This window comes from Caretta caretta, chromosome 21 (genome assembly GCF_965140235.1).
Source record: "Caretta caretta isolate rCarCar2 chromosome 21, rCarCar1.hap1, whole genome shotgun sequence".
Lineage (NCBI taxonomy): Eukaryota > Metazoa > Chordata > Testudines > Cheloniidae > Caretta > Caretta caretta.
The window spans coordinates 8,354,136-8,372,367 of record NC_134226.1 but is presented as its reverse complement, the minus strand read 5'-3'; the positions used below and the strand labels follow the sequence as shown (position 1 = coordinate 8,372,367).

Here is an 18,232-nt window from a genome sequence, read left to right as displayed (position 1 = left end):
CTTTAAGTACAGAAAACGTGATTTTGGATTATAGATTTTAGGGCCAATTATATCATCTAGTCTGGCCTCTGTATAACACACCTGAGAATTTCATCCAGTTAACCATGTATTGTGCCCAGCTGCTTGTGTTTGTGACGCATACAAATTCGTTGTAGTTCATTTTAACTTTTACACACTCCATCCTTTTGACCATCAACTTTTGTTTTAAAACATCAAAGCCTGTGAACCCATATTCCACTTCAAAAATACAGGTGAAGTCTGGAAAATGTAAGGGTAAGCAGGAGAGAGATGTTTCTAAGTGATCTTGCCCCTTTACAGAGATTTTTTTTTTTACTGACCCTCCGTTTTCGATGTAGGTTTGTTTAATCTCTGTACTGAGAGTACATCTGCCGCGGGTTGAGAATCCAGAATCACTTTCTGTCATAGAAGAACTTCCCACTCCAGATCTGCCTTGGGAATCTGTTCTGTCCTTCTCAATGTTAGCTGGATACTCTTTGTAGATGGGTGGCAGTAGGGTTGGGGTGACCATGAAATTTCCTCCCTGTCAAACCAATTTCCTGAGGAGGAGGTGGTTTTTTGGACTGTTTTACTGAGTTTGTTCTGGCAATTTTAAAATCTCCCTCTCTGAAACAAATATCCCAACACAGTCTCTTAGCTTTATCCAGCCAAGTGTCTCCGTCTGCGATGCTTTCTCCTTCTATGCTTGCCAAACCAAAGCACCCAAACAACCCCCTACAGAAAGCAGTCTTGACCAGCAAAAATAGCTTGACTTTAAATCACTCTGACTGACTGTCTATTATAAATGGATTTACATGTGCAGCTCTGACCAGTCTGGCATTTGGTAGCTGGTTAAACTGGAGCTGGCTTTTAAAATTGTTCCTCACTTGAGAGGTTTAATTTGGTTCCTGGGGTACTGGAAAGGGCACTGCTGTGAGTGCAAAGTGTGTGGCGACGTAAGCACAGTAAATCTATTCTTTCAATGGGTTTATTTTTACATTTGCTATTTGTTCAAGAGGCCCCCAGAGCGCCTGCCTGAACTTGCCGTTTTCACACTCTGTCTGTGTGCTTCCTGGAATCAAGACTTGTTAGGCCGAGCGACAGTCACTAATATTAAAAACAGCTTGTGGGGAGAGGGGTGACTCAGGGAATTGGAAATGAGCTTCAGGGATTTTTAAGGTCTTAGGTTCAGGTCCAACCTGCTGGCCGTCTCCTGGCTGTGAACTGAGATTGTGGGTCTCAGTTTAGTTCCCTGCAGAGGTGTCACCATCACAATTGGCTCCTTGGAGTTGGTACACAGCAGAGGCCAAGGGCCTAATGTGCCATGGTGACTGGACTCCTCTCAGTCCTACATCCCCGTACCGTGGTTGAGGCCCATTAGTGTGGCAGCATGAGCCCCAAATGAGCTGGTCTTCGGTTGGGGGTGCAGAGCCCTTCCTGCTAGATCACTGCTGTTTGTAGAACCGTACAGTGTAGACAGGTGTCTTGAGAGTCAGTCTGTAGAACCGAAGGGCTGGAGGGCCAGCGATCTGCAACACGGAACATAGACCGCTGACTCGGATATCCTGCGCTTGCCAGCGCAAAGCGGATTGAGACCTGCTTGGGCAGACTGCCGTGAGAGCACCTTCCTGTTGGCTTTAGGTCTTCAGGTTGTAAACACTAAATGTTGTTTTGGGGTTTGTGTGTCGGGGTAACAGTGGATGTTGAAATAGCTGCTGTTACGCTGGAGACGGCATTTAACAAAAGAGTGCTGCTAGGAGCATGCACGCGTTGCGTGTAGAGCTCTGGTCTAGGTTTATGTCTTCCACCTCCGCATCCACAAATGCTCAAATACATTGTTTTGGCAGGGGAGGTGTATATGCTGCTGCATTTTCTACAAAAAAATGTATTTAAAAAAACATTCAGAGATGAGCCGCATGATTGCTAACCCATTCCTCCATACACCACTATAGAAATCAGTTTATGAAAAGCTAGCATTATTCTTTGGTCAAGTGTGGACAGTATGCCGAGTTCAGTGCAGAACATACAGGAGGGACATAAATTATTACTGCCCCAGCAATGCAGTAAATTGTCACAATGCAATAAGTTATAGCACCATTCGCCCTTGGCCCTTCCCTTTGGGAAATATCCCCTGTGAGCTCAATAGGCTCTCTACTGCACACTGTAAAGCTGCCCCTGACTTCATTGAGAGCCGTGTACAAGTATTTCAGGCCAAATTTTGCCCCGCACTCTAATGAGCTTCTAATCATTGGATCCCCCTCAGGCTTGACTGAGAATCTCTTGGGTTTGGAGCACTGCTGTCAGTTTAAACAGGAGGGAAGTTGGCAGAGCCAGAGGCAGCCACTTTTGGAAGATTTTCTGTTATTTGGAAGCCCTTCTTCCCACTCTGCACTGAATCCACCTGCTCTAAGGCCATGTGTCCGATCCTGGAACGGGTCCAGTCCTACACAATGGCCTTTGGTCTGAATGAGTTCCACCAGATCAGTGATAAAGACGGGATAAAAATGGGCCAGGATTTGGCAGACAGAATGCGGCTGCTGCATTTTGCTCTGGCTCATCACAAAAGTGTCCCAGCCATTTGGGTGGGTCAGTTTAAAAAAAAAAAAAAGAGCAGGAAACCTTATTTAATCTTGTGACTGTTGAAGTCAAAGGGACTTAAACTTGCTTAGAGTTAAGCATGTGCTTAAACTGTGCTCAGGCAGAGCCTGAAGCCCTCCAAACATTGAAACTAATACCCCAGACTTTGCCCAGTGCTTTTGCAGTGGTCTTAAGTAAACATTGTTTTCAAGTTGAAAGCTACTTCTGTTCTTCATATGAACATTGGGTAACTGCATTCTTTTTCGCTCCCTTTCAGTTCCTGCCACGATTTGCAGCCATATAGCTGAAGAATGCACATTGGGAGAAGTATCTGAAATTCTGCTTTTCCATAATGTAATGCTCCATTGCCATCTATGCTGGCTTTAGGCATGTGGCCATTACAAAAGATGCAGTCTAGTGCCTTCGCAGTCCAGGGCACCTCCCCCCCCCAGGTTTCTTATCATAGAAGTGAGTGAGGTAAAATGGCTTATAATTAAAGCAGCCTTGAAAATTTGATGTGAGAATTTACTAGTCCAGGCACAAAATCTATTGGCCTGGCCTTTCATGATGATTTAGTGATGGTGGAAAAAACCCTACTAATACTTTACTTGCCGGAAAAGGAGACAGCAGCTGAGTTGAATTTTGCACGAGTGAGTTAAAGGGATGGTGGGTAGTGCAGATTCTGAAAGTGGTTTCTGGGGGCTCTGATTCACTTTGCCCTTACCCAGGTGAAAATGCTGAGTGATTCCATGGAGTTAATGGTATAAGTGAGAGGAGATTCGGGTCCTGTGGGGTTTTCTGTTTGTTTGTTTTTTAAAAGGTCTGCCAAACCCTTGTGTTAATAGAAATGTTTCAAGAAATTAGCAAAAATAGCTTCCTCGCTTTTGTTGTTGCTGTCGCATGTTTGGGTCGCTGCCCTTCCCTGAGGTTTGCTACCCAAATGGTTGCAGCCCTGTGTTAACATGCAAAAGACAGAAATCGAAACTGACTAGTAACAAGCGTCAGTCTAGTTCAGTGTTTCTCAAACTTTTGTACTGGTGACCCCTTTCACACAGCAAGCCTCTGCGTGTGACCCCCTTTATAAGTCAAAACCACATTTTTTTTCATATTTAATACTATTATAAATGCTGGAGGTGAAGTGGGGTTTTGGGGTGGAGGCTGACCGCTCGCGACCCGCCCCCCTCCCCCGTAATAACCTTGTGAGCCCTGGAGGGGTCACAACCCCCAGTTTGAGAACCCTTGGTCTAGTTAGTTTGGAGGATGTGGTGGTTAAAATGCCAGTGGCCAGTCTACCCTAGCCCTCTCCCTCTGGTGGAGCTATTGTGGGGATGACAGGTTTCAGAGTAGCAGCTGTGTTAGTCTGTATTCGCAAAAAGAAAAGGAGGACTTGTGGCACCTTAGAGACTAACCAATTTATTTGAGCATCAGCTTTCGTGAGTTACAGCTCACTTCATTGGATGATGGAATTTCATGACACAAAATCTAGTGTAGACAAGACTTCGCAAACCACCTTATTAACAGTGTTAGCACCGTTGTGGTCACATCTATTATTAACATTTATGTTGCAATAGTGCCTAGAGGCCAATGAGCATGAGACCCCTTGTGCTACGTGCTGTAAAGACAGAGAGTTAATAGCAGTCCCGACCTCAGTGAGCTTAAGCCTAGGCTTCTAGATGAGCAGACGTCAGCCCCTTTGCTTCTTGCTCCCTGCTTGTTCCAGATATCGGGGAGGTGAATGGAGTCGCAGACTACAAATTTAGTGCTAAATAGCAAAAAAAAAAAAAAAAAGAAAGCCAAACCCAACCAAAGCACGCTTGGCTTGTAAACAGTGCCCTGGGATTGGCCAATTGACTGATCCTGGCTCAGGATTTGGGGGTTTTAATGATTTGCCCCTAATTGGAATTGGTAGAACAGAGGCTATGTCTACACGGCAAGCCGGGGATGTGACGACCCTGCTCGTGTACACTTACTTGGGCTAGCTGTCCTCGAGCTAGCATGGGTATAAATAGCAGCGTAGCCACAGAAGCACAGGTAGAAGCCGTGGAGGCACGGCTGAGCAGGGCCAAATGCACACCTGCCTGAAACTTGTGGGGTGGACTCGTCGTGGCTCAGCTGTGCCTCTGCTGACGGTATCCTGTGCTACCACATCTACACTGCTATTTATACTCAGCTGACCTGAGAACGTGTACGTGTGTAGGGGACTCGCACGCCTAGTCCGTAGTGTAGACATAGCCAGAAAAGTCTCCTTTGGAGTACTGCTTCTTCCCTGTGCTGCTCTTACCAGATCCTGCGCCCTTCAGGGCAGATGTTCTCCTTTTGCGATTTGTGTACGTACAGCTCCTAGCACAATGATTCCTGATCGGGGTTTTTTGGTGCTCCTGCAGTACAAAATAATGGTTAATAACACATTTGGAGTGGGCTTGGGGAGGCCTGGAATAATTTACTCTAATTCTGTGGGGTTTTGTGTGAAGTTCTCAGCGTTGCTGGTACATTAATCTTTGCTACATATACACTTTTGAACCCCCGTTTGCAGATTGTTGGGATGCAGAGAGAGGTAGCAGCCTACGGACTACAATATAAATCAGTGGTTCTCAACCAGAGGTATGCATATCCCTGGGGGTACATCAACTCCTTATCTAGACATTTACCTAGTTTTACAAGAGGCTACGTTATTAGTGAAGTCAGGACAAACTAACGTTTCATACAGACAATGACTTGTTTATACTGTTCTCTATACTATCCACTGAAATGTAAGTGTAATAGTTATATTCCAATTGCTAATTACATGGTAAAAATGAGAAAGGAAGCCATTTTTCAGTACGAGTGTGCTGGGACACTTCTGTGTGTGATTTTTGTAAGCAAGTAGTTTCTAAGTGAGGTGAAACTTGGGGGTCTGCAAGACAAATCAGACTCCTGGAAGGGTTACAGTCGTCTGGAAAGGTTGAGAACCACTAATATAAATAACCAGTCAGACTTTGTCCTGGAGCTGTGTGGCAGACCAGGAAGTGGAACATCCTGGGCCCAGTTCTTGCACCCGTCCTGATCCACAGTATACAAATTGATCCCACTGAAGTCTGTGGGGGTTGCTCGCATCCTGTTGTTGGCAGGGTGGGGGAGAATTGAGCCAGAAAGCCCCATCCATCCTTGGCTTTGGGCACCTATTAAGCATGACCTTGACAGCAGCCAGCCCTGCTCATCCAAAGAAGCTCTGGCACAGTGGCACATATTTGCTCGAAATAGGAGCTGGTAGGATGTCTGCCCCTGTCACAGGTTACCCTAGTGAGTGTCCAGTGGACCAGTCCCCCTCTCCCCCTCTCCAGGAGACAACAGAGCCATCAGTGCTAGGCAGAGATTCCATTTACTTAACAGAATGGGACCAGCAGGGAGCCACGGGATGAGCCAGGCCTAGGAAGGAAGAGAAACATTTGGGTATGGGGGGAGGGGAGATAGAAGACTGAAGAGGCCAAGGTATGTGAGACTGAACAAAGAGCTTTGGGGTGATAAATGGCCATGGGAGCCCCCCTTGTTCTCTCTTTTTGAGGCCTGTTTGCCCTGCCAGAGTGCTATAAAGGGGCCTTAATGTCAGTGAGAATCAGGCCCCTGGAGACGTATGCTATGTTGCCAACTAGCATGATTTTATCGCCTGTCTGGTGATGGTTTTAAGTCCCAGCTCCTGGAGTCGTGTGATTTATGCAAGAGTCTCTGCTTTAATTTATGAAATGTCATTTTCTAGCCATTGTGGAGAAAGTCTGGAAAACATGATCCCTAGAGTCTCAAAAACAAGAGGACAAATAAATGAAACCAAGATGGATTGATTTTTTAAGTCAAGCTCAAGATTCTTGAATGGCCCCACTCGTGATTTTTGAACGCTTGTGCTTGGCAGTGCGGGAATCCAGTGTTGTTCAATGGAATTCACCTTTCAGGGCATGAAATCTCCTGCAGGACAGGTGGAATTTGAAAGCTGCAGGGCTGTATTCATTGGAGGGAGGGAGCATTGGGAAGATTTTGGGAAACTTCCATGGTGGGTGAGGCCACAGGTTGCAGGCAGTTTCTGTGGGTGTGGAGCATTTATTACGGGCATGCTGGAATGGAATGCCAGAGTTTCTCTTTTGTTAGACTAATAGAGACCTCTGGTCTATTATTGTACCTTGCTCTGATGGCAGAAAAGAGAGATCTCTTGGGGCGAGAGGTTTGTACATGAGCGTGCCTTAAGGCCTTGTCTATCTACCAGCAGACGTATGCCCATATAATTCTACTGCTGTAGTTACAGTACTATTGTGCTGGGCTGTTGATGGAGGATAAGAATTTGGACCTTTAACTAGAACCTTTCTGGTGTAGATCTCAAACTGCTTCATGGACAAGTTAGTCTCTCAGCCCCACTTGTAAATAACACGCTGATTTTACAGGGGTGAACTGAGGTGCACTGAAGGGAAGCAACTTGCCCATGGCTTCACTGGAAGCTTGTGACAGGACTGAGACTAGAATCCAGGTCTCCAGACTAGAATGCCAGTCCTGTGTCTTGAACCACAAGTCCATGCCCTTTCTTGCCTGTATATAAGCTCTGGAGGAGACACTGAAATGATTCTGATGGCTAGGACAGGCAGGAATGCAGTGTCTTGACTTTTAGAACGTATTACAAGAGCACTGTGGGCCCAGCGGGGTGGAGTGGGCAATAAACACAGACTGGTCTACAAAAATACAGCCATGTCTGCTGGTCACACTTAAAGCAGTGTGTGTGTCTGTCCATCCATCCCTTGAGGGCATGCCGGTGCTTCTCCTCCCAGGCCAGAGAGGGGTGTGTTTTGGGGTAGGGAGAACCCCAGAGTGATTGATTGGTGGGGACAATATGGCATGCGATGGTGTGACGCCATTAAAGGTTTACAGCCTCCTTGACAACTGGTGCTAACTGTCTTTTTTTTTGTTTAGAAATCCTTGAGCTAGGAGGGAGGGGAGAGCAGGCGGTTTTCTCCTCTGCTTTTGATCGGCAGTGCCCAGGTAGAGCGCTCCCCTCCCCAGTGCAAGAGAGCGCTCTGCGGCTACAGCAGCCTGGCTAAAGCAAAAGGGAGAGAAACCTGGACTCAGGCGTTGATTCTTCAGCCTATCGCTGACTCTCTGTGTGTAAATGAAATGGACGTGCAGCGTGAGGTTGGAGCAGGAGGCGATGGCTCTGAGCCTTGGGTTTTACATACCTCCCAGCCCTGGAAGGGCAGACCCCCATTCACTCCAATAGGCTTTGGATCAGGCCCTGGGGGCCAGCTGAAGAAGCGCTTAACACCCAGGGTTGGGGCCAGGTTTTCAGTAGAGCACTACACCCCATGTGCTGAGCTCTCCTGATAACCCAGCTCCGGGTGAGCTTGCCCTGGTCCTCATTTTCGGTGTGAAGCCTCGTGAAAGCCTGTGATGCCCTATCCCAAGCAGCAACGACCTAGTCAATGGGGCCGACCCCTCTTGTGGAGCTTTCAGAGTGCAGCTCTTGTGGTGCGGCCCCGATCCCTCGTGGGGGGTCCCAGCTCAGTCCGGGTCAACACCAGCAGTGTTCTGAGCCCCTCTCTCAGACTGGGTCATGCAGAGAACAGCAGGCAGCTTGGCAGTTGGCCGCATTATGACTCTTGCGGCCAAGTGTGAATTTGTCAGGCCAGTGTTAAATGCCTTCACTTGCTCTCATCCTCCCTGCTCCGCCCTCGTTCCCTGCCCTCCCCCAAATAAACAACTGGTGTAAACATAGCTCTGTGTGTGTGTGTGTGGGGGGGGCAACTGTGCCTGCCCTCAGACTCCGCTTAGCTGGTCCCGAGGCGGGCATGCCAGGCCGAGGCAGGTGTAGGCAGGGGCTGCCAAGGCTCTTGGCTCAGAAGAACATGCTGCGGAACACGGGGATAAATAAGGACACACCGGGAGAATGGGGTGGCAGAGGGAACAGGTGCTTCAGGAGCTGGAGAGACACAAAGAGCCTGTTGTCCGTTGGCCAGAAGTGGAGAACAAAGCAAACGCTTCTCCCCGAGCTGGGGGACTGGCTGCTTGGAGCGGCTGCTTCCTCAGTTGAAAGTCTCTGCTTCTTTAGTGTTGCGCAGTAAATGAAATGAAACAGCCTGCTCCCCCCAACCTCCGAGGGCACTTTCCCAATTACCTCTGGCAAGAGGGGGCCCAGCCGGAGCAGAGACAGATAAGGATTAAAGGTCCTGTTCTCAGCCGGGGCACTTGCTGCAGCTCCATTGAAGTGGACAGAGCTATACGGATATGCACCAGCAGAAGAGCTGGCCTTGTTGAAATCAGTGGCAAAACTCCATACTAACTAGGTATTCTTTAGCTCCTCAGATGCAAGGGGAAAGGGGCTGTGTCTCAAGTGTGAGTCTGCAAGATCCATGCCTGGGACAATGCTAGCATCACTGCTCCTTAAAACCCCAACACCTTTGGAAAAAGAAAAGGAGTACTTGTGGCACCTTAGAAACTAACCAATTTATTTGAGCATGAGACACCTTTGGGTCTTTGTTACGGTGCTCAGATGCTTAAGTGACTCCTTGGGGCTAACAAAAGACGCTTCCTCCTCTTTCCCCCTCTTTCCCATGAGAGACAGTGTGAAAGTGAATGGATTCCTGCTGGGTCCAATGCTTGCAGGTGATGGACAGGAGGCAGGGGGCCTCAGTGGGAGTTTCCTTTGGAAACATGAAAGCAAATGCCAAGAATACATTTAGAAAATGACAGGTTTCAGAGGAACAGCCGTGTTAGTCTGTATTCGCAAAAAGAAAAGGAGTATTTAGAAAATGAAGGCAGGAGGGGGTGAGCTCTAAAAGGGTGAGATGCAGTGTTGGTGTTATCTCGGGCTGGATCCTTGTCATGCTTCGGTGAAGAGGAACATTTCTGCAGTGGCTTTAGTAGGCCTAGAAGGGATGGTGGCATGTTCTCCCCTCCTGACGTGAGATGCTCTGTTTACAGCGTCCCTGGATGGATGCAGCTATGCCCCTGTCGCAGTCGAGCTGTGCTGTGTTCCTTCGCGAGGATGAACAGGGCACAAGGCTCCTTTGAAAAGAGGGTTAGGCTCCCAGCTCGCTCTGAAATTCAGTTCCTTAGCCCTCAGCCTGGCCACGCTGTCCATGTGGGATGGCTGCTCGGGTGTGGAATGCCGTGGTCCACTTGAATAATTCTCCAGAGCTGCCGTCCGGCTCCTTCATGTGACGGTGGCAGGGAAATATGGACTGGTTCATAAAAACAGGGCTCTCCCACTAAGTATGGCTTAATTATTTGTAGAACAGCAGCAAGCACAACCTGCCAGGCACTGTACGCACCCCCGAGATAGCACAGTCCCTGTCTCAAAGAGCTTCCAATCTCGGAAGCTGGCAAGCAGAACTCTGCCCCGGCAGGTGTTGTGGATAGATCAGGTGGGGCGGGTTGAAGCTGGGGTGTCTCACTGACTGGTAGATGCCTGTCAAGTTGGTAGGCAATAGCACAGACTGAGTTTGGTTTTGTGACCATTTTAAAATAAGGTTTGAGTCTGAAGTGACTTCTTTAAGCTTTTGGGCATAGGAGTGGCGAAAGGGAGGTAGGGAGAGAGCACAGCCAGTGAGCATGGGCCGCTTCTGTGAAAGCCTCCCAAATACGGGGTTGGAGTCCACGTTTATTGTGGCTCACTTATATCCATTTCAGCTCACTTTACAAGTAAGAAGGTGTTTTTTTCCAAGTACAAACCCTGGAAGAGTAACTGGGGATCTGAGAGTTAAGCTGGGTTCTTTCATTCTCCTAAATCAGCAGCAGCAATAATGATTTTGTGGGCCAAATACTCCCCACAGTTAATCCTTCCCAACCTCGACATCCTCAGATTAGGCCCCCAGTGACACCTGTGTGACCCCCACCAGAGTCAGTCTGGGGGAATCAGGTGAAGCTAAAAGAAAAGGAGTACTTGTGGCACCTTAGAGACTAACAAATTTATTTGAGAATAAGCTTTCGTGAGCTACAGCTAATTGGAACTTAGGTAACTATCCTGTTAAGGCAAGAGAAGGAGCACTTTAGCTTGCCCTCTGCTAACTGCTTTGGCTCTACAGGGCTAGCAGGAATAAAGCGTAGTGAAAAGGTGTTTATTTTTTGGATTGTCACAAGCTCTGGCTCTGATTATGCACAAGCAGACAGATCTGTTATGTAGGACGGTGCAATCTTTAAACATGTTTTTCTGAGTACAACTGCACTTGAAGCCAGTGGGTCTGGGAAGTCTTGCAATAAATGCCAGGGGATCTCTGATAGCTACAAGTGGTTAGAAGGGATGTTGGTTTTAAGTCTCAGTGGAAAGACGGCAAATCCTTCTGTACAGTGACCCACTAACACAACCCTGGGGCATTGGTTCAATCCTGAATTGAAGGGAAGAGGGCCACCTACTGAGCCATCAGCACAAGGGGCCTGATTCTCCACTCTTACCCCGGTATAAATCAGGAGTAACTCCACTGCAGTGAATGGATTTACACTCTTAAGTGAGAGAGAAGTCTGGCGTAGTGGGAAGCCTTTGGCAGGCTTCATTTCCTTGAGAAAAATTAGATTTTAACAGCAAATTGCCAAGCCGCTCCTGTCACACCAGCTAAAATCTGTCATTAAAATGTCACAGACCCATAGCAGCTGGGACGCAGCATTATATCTTTCAAACTGAATTTGTGCACAGCCATCTCAGAACGGTGGCATTTTCTGCTTACGGCAACTGTCGAAGATGAGCTTGGCTTTCAGGGTCTCTGTCTTGCTGCTTGTGGGTAAGTTGCCTAACACTCTGCTTTTTGAATTGCAGTTTGGGAATGTTTCCAGAGCTCTTTAAACCTTCCAAGGGGCTTTGCAAACCTGGCTACTTCTGGGGACAGCAGTGGTCCGAGTGCCATAAGGTAGGAAAAGGTGGAAGAGCATGCAAACAAATTTTCAGACAAAGCCCCTGGTTTTAGATGCCCAACTTGTGAAACCAACTTGGGTCTGGTTTTCAGAGGGTGCTCAGCTCTTGGGTAAAATCCAGCTCAAGGTGTAGGAAGTTGGGTGCCCAACAAATGGAGGTGTCAAAAAACCAGTGGCCGCTTCTGAAAAGAGTGGTCTTCCTGTCACATGAAATGGAAGCCGTGAAGTGTTGTGAAAAGGCTATCAGGAGGTTGATGATGGAGGTCACAAACTGACTTTTAGTGTGGTCTCAGCTATTGTCTTGCTGGTTCATGTACCCACTACTGTATGCATCTAAATTGTCCGTCTCGCGGCTCAAGAGGTAGAGCCAGGCATGGAAGAGGAGGTGTGGTGCAGGGCTGGGGAGGTGCATTGGCAAGAAAGGGTGTGAGCTTGTGTTCGGGAAGCTTGCACAGAAGTTACCCATGTTCAGTGGCTGTACTTGCTCCATACCTCACTTTCACCAGTCCTATGCCCAAATGCTTAAACAAGGAAAGAACAACAGGACCTTCTCTGGAGGAGAGCACTCCCCTTGAATATGACTGATGGTTGTCAATTGGTCTTGTAAGTTATATATGGGGGGGCCTGGCACTGCGCTCTAGACACCAGTTTAACTCCAGAGAGGAGAATCAAACCCACTGTCTCCTGCAGTCGAGCAAGGTTGACATGGGAGTGTTGACAGAGTCTTATAGTGCACATCTCAGCAGTGCCTGCCCCACAAACCACAGCCGCACAAGCTGCCTTCATGCTGTGAGGAAAGTGTTCTGCCAGAGAGGTGGTGCCTGCTCTTTGTGGCTGCTGAAATGGCACTGGGTGTCAGGTGTTGCTCTACTGGGATCTCTCTCTGAGGTTCTCAGATGCCAGCAGCAGCAAGGAAGTGGCAGGGTTGTTTAAAGTGGTTTAAGAAGGGGATGTACAGTCTAACACGGGCTAACGGGAGGAAATTAAGCAAAAGAAAATTTGGGCTGCCTATCCTACTAGTGAAATCTGTTACATTGGTAGTAGATGTGTAGCACATTTCATCTCAGCCTCGTTAGGGCCAGATCCCAGCTGGTGGTGTTCAGTGTAGAGTACCATCAACTTCAATGGAGCTATGAAGCCTTAGAACAGTTATGGATCTGATCCCTGGAACTTCACAACATCCCAGTGAGGTAGGTGAATGATTTCCCCTTTGGGAAAATGAGTCACAGAAAGGGGAAGTGACTGGTCCAGGGTCATGCCACAGATTAGGGGCAGGGCCAGGAATGGAACCCAGAACTTCTGTCTCTGAGTTTGCTTCAACCACTGGCCCACGATGACTTTCGATGGAAAGTCTTCCAGTAGAAATGGTGGAAGGGTCATTGCTTGAGACACTTCAAAACTAGACAGGACACAAATAGCTTTGGAAACACTCCTGCCTTGGCTTTATGGACTGAGTGATTTTCTTGGTCTCTTCCAGTGATAACTTCTGCAACAGATTCAGGTCATTTGAGAGCAGAACTGAAATAGCAACGGTGTTTGGTTTATAGCCGTGCTGCAAACTTCACCTGATGTGGTGTCCCACGCAGCTGATTACTTGCAAAAAAGCAAGTAGAAATAGCTACCCCTTTCTGTCCTTAAAGGTATGTGGGAAGAGATGACGATCTACCCAAGATTAGTCTCTTTCCTCCAGTGCCCAGGGGAGGAGAAGGGTCTGATGTCTCGGCCCCTTTTTCAGATAGAAAAGTATTGTTTATGTATCGCTTGAGTCAAACAAGAACCTCGGTTTGTCTGGAAATGCTGAGTGTGTAGAATTGCGCACACACAAAATAATCAAGATTGTGCTTTTAGATAAGTCTGAGGGCTGCTTTCGGGTGGGGGTACAGGAAACAGTTGACGAAAACAAGGGTGGGCAATAATTGCTTTCAATCTTCCATTCTGCGCCTTCGTCACAGCATTTCATTGTCAGAAGCCATTCACCTTTCAGGACCTTGCCGCAACTGTTAGGTAAGTTGTTTTTGTTTGTTGTTTGTCTTTTTCCTTCCGGCGGCCCAGACCCACTTCAGTTCTGTGGGATGCATGCGGTTATTGTTCTGAGATTTTTAAAATTTCTTTCTTATAGATGATCAGCCAACTATAAATTGATTAAACTTTCTGAGCAATGATGCCAGGTGAAAATGTCGGCAGAATTGCAGCTGGGGGAATATATAGGGAGGAAGAATTTTAAGTACATGTGAATTTTGGGGAAGCTCAAAGGCCAGATGATGATCCCCAGCTGGTGTAAGCTGCAATAGCTCCCCTGAAAGTTCTTTAAGGCGGGGAATGTCATTTACTGTGTGTATGTACAGTGCCTAGCACAGTGGGCTCTGCCTTGGCTGAGGTTCCAGGTGCTACTGCAATATAAATATTCAGCAATAATTAGAGCTAGGGAATTTCTTTTTCAATCTAACCATTTTTTGACCAAAAAAAAGGATTTTTTTTTCAACCCCTCCCCCCCCCCCCAACTGTGTGGATTTTAAAAAAAGGCAAAAAACTTTGACAGAGAAAAAAGAAAGCTATGTCACTGGCTATGTATTTTCAGTTTTCCCCTCTCCTCTTCTTTTCCCTTGTAACTCCCCCGCACACACACACTTTCCTGTTTTGCACTGAGGCTGGGAACGGGGCCAGGAGAACACAGTAACATGGGTTTTAAACATTTAAAAATGCATTTTTTGTTTTTTTTTCCATGAAAAACATTGGAAAATGTCAAAATTTTTCAAATAAACTTTCAATAACATGAACTCCCTCCCCCCAAAAAACCAAACCAAACCATTTTCCGACCAGGTCTAGTTATAATCATTGACGGTAAGGGAGCTACACCAGTTTACACAAGCTGAGCATCTGGCCCAAGGCGTTGGAAAGAACGAGGGGCTGAGAGAGAGAATTTTACAATTACACACACAGAATAGATTATTCATCTGTCCGTTCACATTTTAGAGTGTATAATTTACTTCAATTTTTAAATCTCTTCTCATTTAGTAATTCCTCCTTCCCCCCCCCCCAATTTCCCCCTCTCTACTTCCCAAGATTTTTCAGCTACATTTGATCATGACCCCCTTCCTTTCTGTAATTTTTTCACAATGGGGTGTAGAGAAAAAGACAGACTCTTTCTTCTATAACCTAATGGCAGGAGAGTTACTACCCCAGTTAGCTCTTTAGCATAGGGTTTGGCAGTCCCTCTAGAACTCATCCATAGCATTTTGGGGTTTTCAATTGACAATTCTTTTTGGAAGAGCATACCTAGCTTTGGTGCGCTCTTCCCCTTCCCCCTCAAAGATTGATGGTGTTTCCGCTAAATACAGCTAACACCATGTCCCTAAAAACGAATGCAATCTGCGCTAATTAGAGGTTAGCTTTACTATATGGCAAGGTCGCACTTATAGTAAAGGGTTAATAAACAAGTAATAGGTGTTATAAGCATGTTACAGACATGGGTAGTAAGCGTTACAACTGGTTATATCAGTTATAATCCATAGCTATAAGCAAACCATTGATCTGTTGGACGCTAGCCACTGAATAACCATAAATTAAAACATCCTTATTCATGTACTAACTCTGCATAAATATACCCTTAATATAAAGAGTTATCTCTTGCCATTGTGTAAAAAGAAGTTGTAAATTTTTCACATAGCCTTCTCTTGGTAAAACATCTCTGGACATTTACTAAATCCAAAGTTGTCACTTGACCGATTTTGAGTGACGTCTTAAGTTCTTTTGGCCATGAAGCTGCCTTCATAATGACAAGAAACAAGCTGCTTGTTTAATCGTAAAGCTAGGAGTTGGAAAAGACCAGTTAGGTCACCTCACTATATGTAGGTTTCAGAGTAGCTGCCATGTTAGTCTGTACATTTTCTTCCACAAAAAGAAAAGGAGGACTTGTGGCACCTTAGAGACTAAAATTTATTTGAGTATAAGCTTTCGTGAGCTACAGCTCGCTTCATCCGATGCATTCAGTGGAAAATACAGTGGGGAGATTTATATACACAGAGACCATGAAACAATGGGTGTTACCACGCACACTGTAACGAGAGTGATCAGGTAGGGTGAGCTATTACCAGCAGGAGAATGGGGGTTCGGGGGGGAGAGGGGGAGGGACCTTTTGTCCTGATAATCAAGGTGGGCCATTTCCAGCAGTTGACAAGAACATCTGAGGAACAGTGTGGGGGGGGGGGGGGGGGGAGGGGGAAATAAACATGGGGAAATAGTTTTACTTTGTGTGATGACCCATCCACTCCCAGTCTTTATTCAAGCCTAAATTAATTGTATCCAGTTTGTAAATTAATTCCAATTCAGCAGTCTCCCGTTGGAGTCTGTTTTTAAAGTTTTTTTTGTTGAAGAATTGCCACTTTTAGGTCTGTAATCGAGTGACCAAAGAGATTGAAGTGTTCTCCGACTGGTTTTTGAACATTATAATTCGTGACGTCTGATTTGTGTCCATTTATTCTTTTACGTAGAGACTGTCCAGTTTGGCCAATGTACATGGCAGAGGGGCATTGCTGGCACATGATGGCATATATCACATTGGTAGATGTGCAGGTGAACGAGCCTCTGATAGTGTGGCTGATGTGATTAGGCCCTATGATGGTGTCCCCTGAATAGATATATGGACACAGTTGGCAACGGGCTTTGTTGCAAGGATAGGTTCCTGGGTTAGCGGTTCTGTTGTGTGGTGTGTGGTTGCTGGTGAGTATTTGCTTCAGGTTGGGGGGCTGTCTGTAAGCAAGGACTGGCCTGTCTCCCAAGATCTGTGAGAGTGATGGGTCGTCCTTCAGGATAGGTTGTAGATCCTTGATGATGCCATATAGGTTTTGCCTAGAGGGATTTTTTATGTTTTTGAATCTGATTACCCTGTAAGGTATTTACCATCCTGATTTTACAGAGGTGATTCGTTTACTTTTTCTTTAATTAAAATTCTTCTTTTAAGAACCTGATTGCTTTTCATTGTTCTTAAGATCCAAGGGTTTGGGTCTGTGTTCACCTATACAAATTGGTGAGGATTTTTATCAAGACTTTCCCAGAAAAGGGGGTGCAGGGCTTGGGGGGATTTTTTTGGGGGGAGAGACGTTTCCAAATGCGCACTTCCTCTGTTGTTATTGTTAGACGCTTTGGTGGTAGCAGCGTTGAACCTAAGCTGGTAAGAATAAGCTTAGGGGGTCTTTCATGCAGGTCCCCACATCCCTACACTAGAGTTCAGAGTGGGGAAGGAAACTCAGAGTCAGCACAGGGCTGTTTCTTGTGGCATATTCCTCAGGGCATTGTCCAGTTTTAAATGACTCCAATGTGGAGCTTCATCACTTCCCTTATGAGATCATTCCACAGTTGAATAAATCTTAGTGTCAGGGAGCTTTACCTGATGTGAAGCCTAAATTTTCCTAAAACCTGTCCATCACTCAGTCCCAGTAAAGGAAAGTCTGGGTCCCACCTCTTCAGTCAGTGGAGCTGCGCCAATTTATACCAGTTGAGAGATCTGGCCTGTATGTGGATTTGCTTGAATTCTTCATACAGATTTTATAAAAACATTGCACAAGTGTGACACCAAAAATAGCTTGCTTTTTGTTTCTTGTCTTATGGCTCTTCTGTACAGGGAAACCTCGTGCAGCGAAGTCATTCTTGGCTACACAGGGAAGTTGGTGCGAAATAGCTAGGGTGTGAATTTAAAGCACAATAGATATTCCTCACCACCCTCCATGTGGATGATTTTATTCTGCGCCGAGGGCTTGATTACACAGGTCGCTCAGGAAAATTAATCTGAATTAAACAGAGATGTGAATTTAAAGTGGATTCATTGAACTGCCTTAAACCCCTGTGTGGGTGCTCTTATTTGGCATTGAAGTGACCTTAATTCAGTTTAGCTTAATTCATTTTTTAAATGAATTAAACATTCCTGAGGTTCCCTGTGTAGACAAGCCCTTATTCTAAGCCGGGGCTTCCATCTTTAAATAGCATCGCAGTTTCTGTATTGCCAACCCCGAACGTTCAAACATCATGAGATTTTTAAAAATAATAAATAATGGGCTCATTTTATTTGCCTTCTGTTTTTTTCAGCCTCTAGGTCACACTTGCTTCATGTTTTCTAGCTTTTCTCTGCCACTACAAGGGCTAGAAACTTTAAAAACAAAAACAAAAAAACAAACCGCTGAGATTCTTATGCAATGCCTTGATTCCAGCAGCTGGGGCTCTAAGGAAAAACACTGATAATTGCAAGACTTGCGATAAAATTGAAAGAGTTGGTGACGCTGCAGTCACTAGATCTGAGTTCCGTGTAACTGGATCCCAATGTAAGTGAAATTCACATGCGTTACAATCCAGGATACGGGTTGTAAAACAGTCACATGCGCTGTGTCAGGATCTGCTTCACTGCAATGAAAATCTGCATGGGGATGTTGGCTTAGGAAAGAATCTTGGTGGTTACCACCACCTAGGACCACAGTTCCCTCTAAGCTGTGCGTGTGTGAGCGTGCGCACACAGATCCTAAACCCTGCGCACACGGCGAAACACTGCGCGCACAAAAATGTGCACAGAAGACATTTTTTGTGCATGCGGCCTGTCAAAAATTAGAGGGAACTAGGACCCCAATACGCCATCCTGCTGAATGCTGGTAAAGCGCACGTGGAGTGGAAAATGGATTGTGGTTTGCATGGGCCAGCAATCTCCTCATTTAGGGTCCAATCCTATAACATGCTGAGGGTGAAATCCCAGCCCCATTGAAATCAGTGACAAAACTCCCATTGACTTGAATGGGGCCACACATGCTGGGTGCCCTCCATT

The 18,232-nt window shown here is 46.3% G+C and overlaps 1 protein-coding gene across 11 annotated transcripts in view; it reads left to right on the top strand.

The window, feature by feature from the left end:
* SOX13 (SRY-box transcription factor 13) overlaps positions 1–18,232 on the top strand; it is a 93,547-nt gene that overhangs the window by 35,566 nt on the left and 39,749 nt on the right. For 2 of the 11 annotated variants that reach the window (XM_075121870.1, XM_075121873.1), the window contains exons 1-2: positions 12,369–12,617; positions 13,380–13,431. The exons of 7 other annotated variants lie outside the window; for them this stretch is intronic. The gene's annotated coding sequence lies outside the window, so the exon portion shown is untranslated. Of the gene's footprint in view, positions 1–11,332; positions 11,424–12,368; positions 12,618–13,379; positions 13,432–18,232 lie in introns of those variants that run through there. 2 more of the 11 variants (XM_048826323.2, XM_075121871.1) reach the window with 2 other exon arrangements.